Source organism: Pristis pectinata, chromosome 6 (genome assembly GCF_009764475.1).
Source record: "Pristis pectinata isolate sPriPec2 chromosome 6, sPriPec2.1.pri, whole genome shotgun sequence".
NCBI classification, from domain to species: Eukaryota; Metazoa; Chordata; class Chondrichthyes; order Rhinopristiformes; family Pristidae; genus Pristis; species Pristis pectinata.
The window spans coordinates 106106765-106119151 of record NC_067410.1 but is presented as its reverse complement, the minus strand read 5'-3'; the positions used below and the strand labels follow the sequence as shown (position 1 = coordinate 106119151).

General features: G+C 45.3%; 1 protein-coding gene across 1 annotated transcript in view; it reads right to left on the bottom strand.

The window, feature by feature from the left end:
• Positions 1–12387, bottom strand: part of mbnl1 (muscleblind-like splicing regulator 1) — a 414821-nt gene that overhangs the window by 350510 nt on the left and 51924 nt on the right. The gene's annotated exons all lie outside the window — the stretch shown is intronic.

The following is a 12387-nucleotide window of genomic DNA, read 5'->3' as shown; positions in this document are numbered from 1 at the left end:
AAAAGGTCATTTTAAAATAGAACCATTGGTCCCACAAGTCGTTCAAGACAGATTTTATAACAGCTCTTGTACACACTGTACTTTCGCCTGTCATTCTAAGTTTCCCTCAGTTGCTGCCTCATTGAAACTGAACCTAGGTAACAAAGAAGGACTAATTTGTAACTGAGTCAGTTTGAGCCGACTTCGCTCTTGGTTAAGAGTCGAAGTATTCTATCGCAGGAAGCTGCAGATACACAAATTGTGGTGACACAAAGAAATGGGCCACCAAACATTCGAACTGGAGTTTATTTCTAGATGCTCAGATTTAAGAAGCAAAAAAGGGCCAGCACAGTCACACAGCTGGTCGAACTGCTGCCTCACAGTTCCAGTGACCCGGGTTCCAGTGACCTCTGCTGCTGTCTGCTTGGAGTTTGCACGTTCTCCCTGTGACCGCGTGGGGTTCCCTCCCACATCCCAAAGTCATATGGGTTAGTAAGTTAATTAGTTACTGTAAATTGTCCCTAGCATGCAAGTGAGTGGTAGAATCTATCGATGGGAATGTGGGACCATGATACAGGATTGGTGTAAATGGGTGACTGATGGTCTGAGCAGACTGAATGGAACAAAGGGCCTCTTTCCGTCCTCTATGATGCTAAGGGATTTTAAATAAAAGTTGGGCCCACTGTGTATAATTCAGACCTCCTCATTTTCAAAGTGAAGGTGCCAGAGGGGGTGAAAAAGAAGTTGTGGGGAAACTGGATGCGTACTTGGGGGAGGAAGGAACAGAAAGACATTCTGAAAATGTGACATGAAACAGTATCGGAGGAGGTTAAATTGGTAAATTGGTTTATTACTCTCACATGTACTGAGGTACAGTGAAAAACTTCGTTTTGCATGCCATCCATACAGATCATTTCATCACATCAGTGGATTGAGGTACTACAAGGGAAAACAATAACAGAATGCAGAATAAAGTGTTACAGTTACAGAAAAAGTGCAGTGAAGAATAATAAGGTGCAAGGCCATAACGAGGGAGATTGTGAGGTTAAGAGTCCATTTTATGAGACTAGGTGACTATTCAATAGTCTTATAACAGCATGATAGAAGCTGTCCTTGAGCCTGGTGGTACGTGCTTTCAGGCTTTTGTATCTTCTGCCCGATGGGAGGGGGGAAAAGAGAGAATGTCCGGGGTGGGTGGGGTCTCTGATTACGTTGGTTGCTTTACCAAGGCAGCAAGAAGTGTAGACCATAGAGGAGAGGTTGGTTTCTGTGATGTGCTGAGCTGTGTCCACAATTCTCAAACAATTCAATTGGATGGAAGAATAACCCCACAGCTTCCCAACGTTGCTCCACCATTCAATAAAATCTAATTGTAACCTCAGGTCTTCATTCCCCTCTAGCCCTGGTAATCATTCCACCCCTTTGTTTACCATCCATCTCTGCCATAAAAATGTTCAAAGACTCTGTTTCCACCACCCTTTGAAAAAGACTCACAACCCTGTTAGAGAAAAAAATATTGCCTCATCTCCATCTTCAATAACGGCCCTTGTTTTTAAACAGTGACCCCCAGTTCTAGATGTAACATACTCTCCACACCCACCCTGTGAAGACATCTCAAGATCACGTGTTTCAATTAAGTCCTCAATTATTCCATTGGAATAATTTAAATTCCAATGGATGAGACTCAGCACACCCCTTTGCAACTGGATCCTTGACCTTCTGACCAACAGGCTGCAATCAGTGAGGATAGGCAGTGATACCTCCAGCACGATTATTCTCAACACTGGTGCCCCACTAGGCTGCGCCCTCAGCCCCCAACTCTACTCCCTATACACTCATGACTGCGTGGCCAGATTCGGCTCTAACTCCATCTGCAAGTTTGCAGATGATACCACCGTAGTGGGCTGTATCTCAAATAACGATGAGTTGGGGTACAGAAGGAGATAGAGAGCTCAGTGACATGGTGTCATGACAACAACCTTTCCCTCAATGTCAGCAAAACAAAAGAGCTAGTCATTGACTTCAGGAAAGGGGGCAGTGTACATACACTTGTCTATATCAATGGTGCTGAGGTCGAGATGGTTGAGAGATTCAAGCTTCTAGGAGTGAACATCACCAATAACCTGTCCTGGTCCAACCACATATATACCATGGCTGCTCTACTTCCTCAGGAGGCTAAAGAAATTTGGCAAATCCCCTTTAACACTCACCAACTTCTATCAATGCACCATGGAAAGCATCCTATCTGGATGCATCACGGCTTGATATGGCAACTGCTCTGCCCACGACCACAAGAAACTGCAGAGTTGTGGACACAGCCCAGCACCTCAGGGAAACCAGCCTCCCCTCCATGAAATCTGTCTACACTTCTTGCTGCCTCGGTAAAGCAACCTGCATAATCAAAGACCCCACCCACCCCGGACATTCTCTCTTCTCCCCTCTCCCATCGGGCAGAAGATACAAAAGTCTGAAAGCACGTACCACTGGGCTCAAGGACAGCTTCTATCCCACTGTTATAAGACTATTGTGAACAGTTCCCTAGTACGATAACATGGACTCTTGACCTCACAATCTACCTCGTTATGACCTTGTACCTTATTGTCTACCTGCACTGCACTTTCTCTGTAGCTGTGACACTTTACTCTGGTGCTACTTCAATGCACTGTGCAATGAATTGATCTGTACGAATGGTATGCAAGACAAGTTTTTCACTGTACCTCAGTACAAGCGACATCAATAATAAACCAAACCAAACCTGTCCAAACCTTCTCCATAAGATTACCCACCCATCCATCCTCCAGTAAATACTCTCTGAACTGCTTCCAATGCATCAACATCCTTCCTTTAGTAAGGAAAGCAATACTGGATACAGCATTCCAGCTATATTCCCAACAATGCCCTGTATAACTGCATCCTCTTTGCACTTGAGAAACGCCATTACAAACCTCATGGGACAACTGCAGTGTAAGTTCAATGTAATTTACTGCTGTCTGCCTGCAATATGAGATGGCTGGTGGATGGTTGGCAAGAGAAGAGTGATTCAAATATCACATATCTGGTGGCCTTCTCATTGTTTTGCTCATCGATAGCCTGGGCTGGGCGAATGGAGGGTGGGAATGTCAAATACTAGAGGGCATAGACTTAAGGTGAGAGGGGAAAAGTTTAAAGGAGATTTGCGAGGCAAGTTTTTTACACAGAGATTGATCGGTGTCTGAAACACGTTGCCAGGGGAAGTGGTAGAGGCAGATACGATAGCAATGTTTAAGAGGCATTGAGACAGACATATGAACAGACAGGGAGAGGAGGGATAGATGAACTCTTGATCTCTCACTCTATCTCGTCATGGCCCTTGCACCTTATTTGCCTATTGCACTACACTTTCTCTGTCATGGTTACTGTAACACTGTATTCGGCATTCTGTTATTGCTTTTCCCTTTGCACTACCTCAATGTAAATTGGTAAATTGGTTTATTATTGTCACATGTACCGAGCTACAGTTAAAAACTTTGTTTTGCATGCCATCCATACAGGTCATTTCATCACATCAGTACATTGAGGTAGTACAAGGGAAAACAATAACAGAATGCAGAACAAAGTGTAACAGCTACAGAGAAAATGCAGTGCAGGCAGACAATAAGGTGTAAGGCCATGACAAGGTAGATTGTGAGGTCAAGAGTGCATCTTAACGTACAAGAGGTTTATTCAATAGTCTTATAACTGCGGGATAGAAGCTGTCCTTGAGCCTGGTGGTAAGTGCTTTTAGGCTTTTGTATCTTCTGCCCGATAGGAGGGGGGAGAGAATGTCTGGGGCGGGAGAGGTCTTTGATTGTGTTGGCTACTCTCCTGAGGCAGTGAGAAATGTAAACAGAGTCTATGGAGTGGAGGCTGGTTTCCATGATGTGCTCTGCAGTTTTTTTGTTGTCTGGGGCTGAGCAGTTGCCGTACCAAGCAGTTGTCATGTACTTATGTTTTGGAATGATCTGTATGGATGGCATGCAAACAAAAGCTTTTCACTGTATCTCAGTACATGTGACAATAATATACCCATTACCATGTGCAGGCAGACGGGATTAATTTAAATTGGAATCATGGTCAACACGGACATTATGGGCCAAAGGGCCTGTTCCTGTGCTGTACAGTCCTGTGCTGTACAGTCCTATGTCCTATGATTGTGCACCAGGCCTATGCCAACCTTTTTGCCATCAACACTAATCCCATTTGCCTGTATCCTTCTAAGCACACCTGATGTGATCTCCTACTTAACCAAACCTGTCCCCTTAAGACCACTGCTCAGGCATATTCGACAAGGAAGTGGTTTAAATGAACTCATTATGAGGTCAATTAGAGGGCATTTCTTGAAGGAAATATTTTTGCATCTCCTGCTATTTAAACATAAAGTCTGAAGTGTGACAGATGTCTGCAGGATGCAAGACATATGTATATACGTGTGTGTATAAATAATACATGGGTAGAATTGCCCATTAGCCTATCCAAGACGTTCATTTGGTTAACAAAGATTCACTCAATTCAATTTACTGAGCACCCTCTTAACAAACAAATTAGTCTGCTGGGAATAAAAAGATATTGTGAAATGAAGCTTCTATGAGTTTGCCCTGGAATCATTGTTTACACGTCCTCACTTGTTTTAATCAGGCACATTGTGTTCAAAGAGTTGCATCTGCAACTAAGGAAGATGATTTCAAATTTCCACATTTTCTGAGGACAGACGGGAAGATATTTGGTCCATCTGGTCAATGCCGTTTCACGGAGCAATCCCACATCCTTGCTCATTTTCCCTGTAACCTGCTTTCCCCACATTGCCATCAGTTCCACCACTCACCCACACTAGGGGCAATTAGCAGTGGCCAATTAAGATACCGAGCCCCAGGTCTTTGGGACGTGGAAGGAAACTGGAGCATCTGGAGAAAATCTACCTGGTCACAAGGAGAATGAGCAAACTCCCACTTTCTCTCACTTTAAGTAATCCCTACCCCCCTTCCCTACAACCCCCCCCCCCCACCACCACGCTTCTTCTCTTCTTCCCTTTCCTAGTCTCTTTTTTTCTACCTTTTTTTTCCCTTTCTCTCCTTACCTTTCACCCATCCCCTGGTGGATCTGCTCTCCCCTCCTCCCCCGCACCTGCCCATCACTATCTCTTACCTGCATCTACCTATCACCACCTTGTGCCCATCCTGCCTCCCCTCTTTTGTCCACCTATCACTGCTCTGCTTTTCCCTCCTACATATTGGGCTTCCCCTTTTCCTATCTTCAGTCCTGAAGAAGGGTCCTGACCTGAAACGTTGACCGCCTGCTTTTCTCCACGGATGCTGCCTGGCCTGCTGAGTTCCTCCAGCATCATCGTGTTTTTCATCTGGATTCCAGCATCTGTAGTCCTTTGTTTCTCAAGCAAACTCCACACAGACAGTGGCTGAGGTTGGAATTGGACCAGGGTTGCTGGACCAGTGAGGCAGCTACTCCTCTGGGAGCCACACTGTGCTGCCCATTTTTGATTAGAGAATTTCTAACAACATAAGAACATTAAAAATAGGAACAGGAGTTGGCCATTTGGCTCTTCGAGCCTGTCTGACGTTCAAGATCTTGGCTGATCTTCCACATTGGTTTCATTTTACAGATGCACCATAGAAAGCATTCTATCTGGATGCATCACGGTTTGGTACGGCAACTGCTCTGCCCAAGACCTCAAGAAACTGCAAAGAGTTGTGGACACAGCCCAGCGCATCACAGAAACCAGCCTCCCCTCCATGGGCTCTGTCTACACTTCTCACTCCCTCAGTAAAGCAGCCAACATAATCATAGACCCCGCCCACCCCGGACATTCTCTCTTCTCCCCCCTCCCATCGGGCAGAAGGTACAAAAGCCTGAAAGCACGTACCACCAGGCTCAAGGACAGCTTCAATCCTGCTTTTATAAGAATATTGAACTGTTCCCTTGTACGATAAGATGGACTCTTGACTTCACAATCTATCTCATCATGGCCCTTGCACCTTATTGTCTACCTGCACTGCACTTTCTCTGTAACTGTAACACTTTATTCTGCATTCTGCTATTGCTTCCCCTTGTACTACTTCAATACACTGATCTTTATGGATGGCATGTAAAACAAAGTTTTTCACTGTACCTCGGTACATGTGACAATACTAAACCAATTTAGTATTTTCCTGTACTATCCGCAAGTCCCTTGATATGATGATGGTACATCGGCTCTACTTCATTTGGAGTTTGAGGAGATTTGGTATGTCTGCAAAGATCTTTGCAAATTTCTACAGATGTACAGTGGAAAGCATTCTGGCTGGTTGCATCACAGCCTGTTATGAAGGTTCCAAATGTGCAGGATCGAAAGACACTGCAGAAGATTGTAGGCTCAGCCAGCTCCATCATGGGCATAACCCTCCCCACCATTGAGGACATCTACAAGAGGTGGTGCCTCAAGAAGATGGCATCCATCACTAAGGACCCTCAACATCCCTCTTCACGTTACTACCATCAGGGAGGAGGTAGAGGAGCCTGAACACCCACATTGAACAGCTTCTTCCCCTCCGCCATCAGATCTCTGAACGGTCCATGAACCCATGAAAACTACCTCATTATTCCTCTTTCGCACTATTTATTTATTTTTGTAACTTATGGTAATTTTATGTCTTGCACTGTACTGCTGCTGCAAAACAACAGATTTCACAATATACGTCAGTGATAATAAACCTGATTCTGATTTTGATTCTCTACATATGCAAACATCTATCAATCTCTGTTCTGAATGAACTTAACAATTTAGCAGTCACAGCCTTTAAGAATTTCAAAGGATCACTCACCCTTCAAGTGAAGAAATGCCACCTCATCTCAGTCTTAAATGGCATCCCCCTCATTCTGAGACTATTATCCCTGCTTCCTGATTCCTCCGTCGAGGGAAACATCCTCCCTGCATCTGGCCTGTTGAATCCAGTAGGAATTTTGTAAGATTCAATGAGGTGTCTCCTTATTCTTCTGAACCCCAGAGAATAAAGGCCTCATCGATTCAATCTCTCCTCCTGCAGCAAATCTGGAACCAGTCTAGTGAATATTCATACAGTCACAGAGTTAAACAGCATAGAAACAGGCCCTTCAGCCCAATTCGTCCATGCTGACCAAGGTGCCTTTCTGAGCTAGCCCTATTTGCCTGTGTTGGGCCCATATCTCTCTGAACCTTTCCTACCCATGAATCTGTCCAATTGCCTCAACCACTTCCTCTGGCAGCTCGTTCCATGTACCCACCACCCTCTGTGTGAAAAACTTGCCCCTCAGTCCCCTTTACATCTTTCTCTTCTCACCTTAAACCTACAACCCCTAGTTTTTGACCCTCCTACCCTGGGGAAAAGACTGTGACCTTACCTATGTCCTTCATGATTTTACAAACCTCCATAAGGTCGCTCCTCAGCCCCCTTTGCTCCAGGGAAAACAGCTGATCCAATCTCTCCCTATGTCCTCCAGTCCTGGCAACATCCCCGCGAAGCAAAAAACAAGCTGCTGGAGGAACTCAGCAGGTCAGGCAGCATCTGTGGGGGCAGAGGGATGGTTGACGATTCGGGTCGAGACCCTGCATCAGGAACAGGGTCTCAGCCTGAAACGTTGTTCTTATAGTGTGGCAACCAGAACTGCACACAGTCCTCCAGGTGCGGTCTCACTCATGTCTTGGGCAGCTGTAACATGACGTCACAACTCTTGTACTCAATGCTACCTCCAGTGAAGGCAAGTGTGCCATATGCCTTTTTCACCACCTTGTCCTACTTCCGTCACCACTTTCAGAGAACTCTGTACTTGTACTCTCATGTCTCTCTATTTTACAACACTCCCTAGGGACCCATCACTTACTGTGTATGTCCTGTCCTGGTTTAACTACCCAAAACTTGCTCCCTCTATGGCAAGGCGCTATATAATTGCAATAATGCATTTTTACTCCTGTACTCAAAGCCTTTCATAATTTAAGTCAACATATGTACCTTCTTAATCACTTGCTGTGCCTGCATATTGGCTCTCAGTGGCTTGTGTACAGGATGCCTGGTCCCTTTGAACATGAACATTACCCATCGCAAGTTGCAGCTGTATAAAGCTTTGGTTAGGCCACATCTGGAGTATTGCGCGCAGTTCTGGTCGCCGCATTATAGGAAGGACGTGGAGGCTTTGGAGAGGATGCAGAAGAGGTTCACCAAGGTGTTGCCTGGATTGGAGAGTACTAGCTATAAGGAGAAGTAGGACAAAGTTGGATTGTTTTCTCTGGAGCATTGGAAGCTGAGGGGAGACCGGAGAAACATAAGGTAAGATATCTTTACCAGTCACATGTACATCGAAACACACAGTGAAATGCAGTTTTGCGTAGAGTGTTCTAGGGGGCAGCCCGCAAGTGTCGCCACACTTCCGGCGCCAACATAGCATGACCACAACTTCCTAACCCGTACATCTTTGGAATGTGGGAGGAAACTGGAGCACCCAGAAGAAACCCATGCAGAAACGGGGAGAACGTACAAACTCCTTACAGACAGCGGCCGGAATTGAACCTGGGTCGCTGGTGCTGTAATAGGGTTACACTAACTGCTACACAGATAGCCAGAGTCTTTTTCCCAGGGTGGAAATGTTAAGTACTACAGAGTATAGGTTTAAGGTGAGAATGGGAAAGTTTAAAGGAGATTTGCAAGGCAAGTGTTTTTACGCACGGACTGGTAGGTGCCTGGAACACACACCCAGGGGAGGCGGTGGAAGCAGATATGATAGCAACACCTAACAGGCATTTAGACAGACACATGAACGGGCAGGGAATGGAGGGACACGGACCATGTTCAGGCAGTTGGGGTTAGTTTAGATTAACGTCATGGTCAGGACAGATGTGGTTGGCTAAAGGACCTGTTCCTGTGCAGGCATGGTAGTGCAGTGGTTAGCGTAACGCTATTACAGCGCCAGAGACCCAGGTTCAATTCCGGCTGCTGTCTGTAAGGAACTTGTACATTCTCCCCGTGTCTGCGTGGGTTTCCTCCGGGTGCTCCGGTTTCCTCCCTACATTCCAAAGACATACAGGTTAGGAAGTTCTGGGCATGCTATGTTGGCACCGGAAGCGTGGCAACACTTGTGGGCTGCCCCCAGAACACTCTACGCAAAAGATGCATTTCACTGTGTGTTTCGATGTACATGTGACTGGTAAAGATACCTTATCTTATCTTATGTTTCTCTGGTCTCTCCTAGGGTTCTTTGAGGAGGTGACCAGGAAGATTGATGAGGGTAGTGCAGTGGATGTGGTCTACATGGATTTTAGTAAGGCGTTTGACAAGGTTCCACATGGTAGGCTTCTTCAGAAGGTCAGAGGCCAAGGGATCCAGGGAGGCTTGGCAGTGTGGATTCAGAATTGGCTTGCCTGTAGAAAGCAGAGGGTTGTGATGGAGGGAGTGCATTCGGATCGGAGGGCTGTGACTAGTGGTGTCCCGCAGGGATCGGTTCTGGGACCTCTACTTTTTGTGATATTTACTAATGACTTAGATGAGGGGTGGAAGGGTGGGTTAGCAAGTTTGCAGACGACACAAAGGTCGGTGGTGTTGTGGATAGTGAGGATAGTGTGGAGGGCTGTTGAAGCTTGCAGAGGGATATTGATAGGATGCAGAGCTGGGCTGAGAAGTGGCAGATGGAGTTCAATCTGGAGAACTCTTAGGTGGCACACTTTGGAAGGACAAACTACAAGGTGGAGTACAAGGTTAATGGCAGGATTCTGGGCAGTGTAGGGGAGCAGAGGGATCTGGAGGTGTACAAGATGACAAAAGGCATACATCGAGTAGACAGAGACTTTTTCCCAGGGTAAAAATGGCTCACACAATGGGGCATAATTTTAAGGTGATTGGAGCAAAGTATAAGGGGATGTCAGGGGTAAGTTGTTTACATAGAGAGTGGTGGGTGCGTGGAATGCACTGCCGGCAGAGGTTGTGGGGGCAGATACATTAGGGACATTTAAGAGATTCTTAGATAGTCACATGAATGATAGAGAAAAGGAGGGCTATGTGGGAGGGAGGGGTTAGATAGATCTCAGAGCAGGATAAAATGTTGGCATAGCATCGTGGGCCGAAGGGCCTGTACTGTGCTGTAATGTTCTATGTTCTATGTTCTTACCATGGGCCAACAAGAATTTAAAATTTAGATTACAGTCAGAAGTTACTCACAGAAGAAGGGAGAAAGAGAACTGGATGCTGGAAATGTGAGATACAAGGCTGGAAAGATGATTATCTAAGGTTGTGTAGAGGGCTGTAACATGCTGAGCTGGAGGATGAGGGACTACTTTTCATCAACCTTGTGCTGATTATTATTGGAGCAGTCTAGGAGGCCAAAGGCAGAGTAGATAGAGTGGGAAGAGTGGGCAGGTGACTAAAGGTGCAAAGTTACCTTGAGGACTTAACGGAGGCCGACTGCAAAGCTGTCACCCAATCTGTCTTTGGTTTTCCCAGTGTGGTGGAGGTCACATTGTGAGTTCAGAACGTCTCCTCTCATTATCAACGATGCTAACTGACAGATGAAGTCATCATATGGAACAAAGACGAAAGGAAGAAAATGGGAAGGTATGTTGGCTGTGATTTTACATCAGCAGTGCACGTGTAAATATTGTACATATATTTTTTGCTCAGTAGGGGAATTAAGGGGAAAAGGCAGGTAGGTGGAACTGAGTCCACGACCAGATCAGCCATGATCTTTATTGACTGGTGGAGCAGGCTCGATGGGCCAGCTGGCCTACTCCTGCTCCTATTTCTTATATTCTTATGTCCTTATATTGAATTGCTATTTACCTTTAAAATTAAACAAGTGTTTCAATTTATTTGTTTACAGGATTGGACTTCACTGGCAACACCAACATTTATTGCCCATCTCCAATTGCCCTTAGACTGAGGAGATAAACACATCAATGGGTATGGAGTCACATATAGGGCAGACCAGGTAAGGATGACAGGTTTCCTTCCCTGGAGAGCATAGTTAATCAGGTCCATTTCTATGAAGATCTGGATGTTTCATAGTTTCCATGACCAGAAAAGCTTTATTTTTTCAATCTTAATTTATTTTGTCCATTTAATTTAATTGCCAGACTTTCAGATAAAATTCTCTATTGGTCAGTTTTTAAAACAAATAGACTCTGTTCTGAAATATTCAGAGCTGTTCACGTGGGAGGGTGAATTTGCAGAGCGTCCTTGGATTTGTCACCCTTGATTTATTCAATGTGTCCTTTCTCCTTGTATTTTCCAATAAATTTCAATCAGATCAGGGGTCTGCTGAATCATACACAAGGGGAAACATAACCGGTTTGTTTTATCAATAAAATAAAAGTTTGCTTTACTGTTTGGTCAAAAGTAATGGAGGGAAAAGGAAGGTTAGGGAGAAAGAAAGAGTCAAAGGAGAGAAGGGTGGGAGCGAAATGTAGAGGAAGGCAATGATGAGAAAATGGGCAACAAAACCGCGAGGTAATGATGCAGCTCTACAAAACTCTGGTTAGACTACACTTGGAGTACTGTGTCCAGCTCTGGTCACATTATAGGAAGGATGTGGAGGCATTGGAGAGGGTGCAGAAGAGATTTACCAGGATGCTGCCTGGTTTGGAGAGTATGGATTATGAGGAGAGACTAAGGGAGCTAGGGCTTTACTCATTGGAGAGAAGGAGGATGAGGGGAGACATGATAGAGGTGTACAAAATATTAAGAGGAATAGATAGAGTGGACAGCCAGCACCTCTTTCCCCAGGGCACCAATGCTCAATACAAGAGGGCATGGCTTTAAAGTAATGGGCGGGAAGTTCAGAGGAAGGTTTTTCACCCAGAGAGTGGTTGGGGCGTGAAATGCGCTGCCTGGGGCGGTGGTGGAGGCAGGTACATTGGTCAGATTCGAGAGATTACTAGATAAGCATATGGAGGAATTTAAAATAGAGGGATATGTGGGAGGAAGGGGTTAGATAGTCTTAGGTGAGGTTTAAAGGTCGGCACAACATGGTGGGCCGAAGGGCCTGTATTGTGCTGTATTGTTCTATGTTTTAAAAGAGGAAAAGAAAAAGAAAAGGAGCGAAAGAGTGAGTAAGTGAGAGCAAGTGAAAGGAAGATGAAAAAGGAGGGAGAGTCGGAAAGAAAACAACGTGATGGAGGATATTTCAGAAAAGGAAAAGAAGAGTGAATGAGCAGGAGAGGAAAAGAGAGGGGAGGAACGAGAGAGAAAGAAAAAGAGGCAGCGAGAGGAATGAGTGAGAAACAGGAGAGAAAGTGAAAGAAATAGTGAGGGACAAAGATAGATAGTGAGAGAGTCAGAGAGAGGAGCTTAGAGAAAAAGAGCGTAGGACAAAGAAAGTTGGAAAGAGAGAGAGTAGGATGGGGAGAGAGAGAAAAAGAAAGAGAGGCAGAAGGAGCAAGAG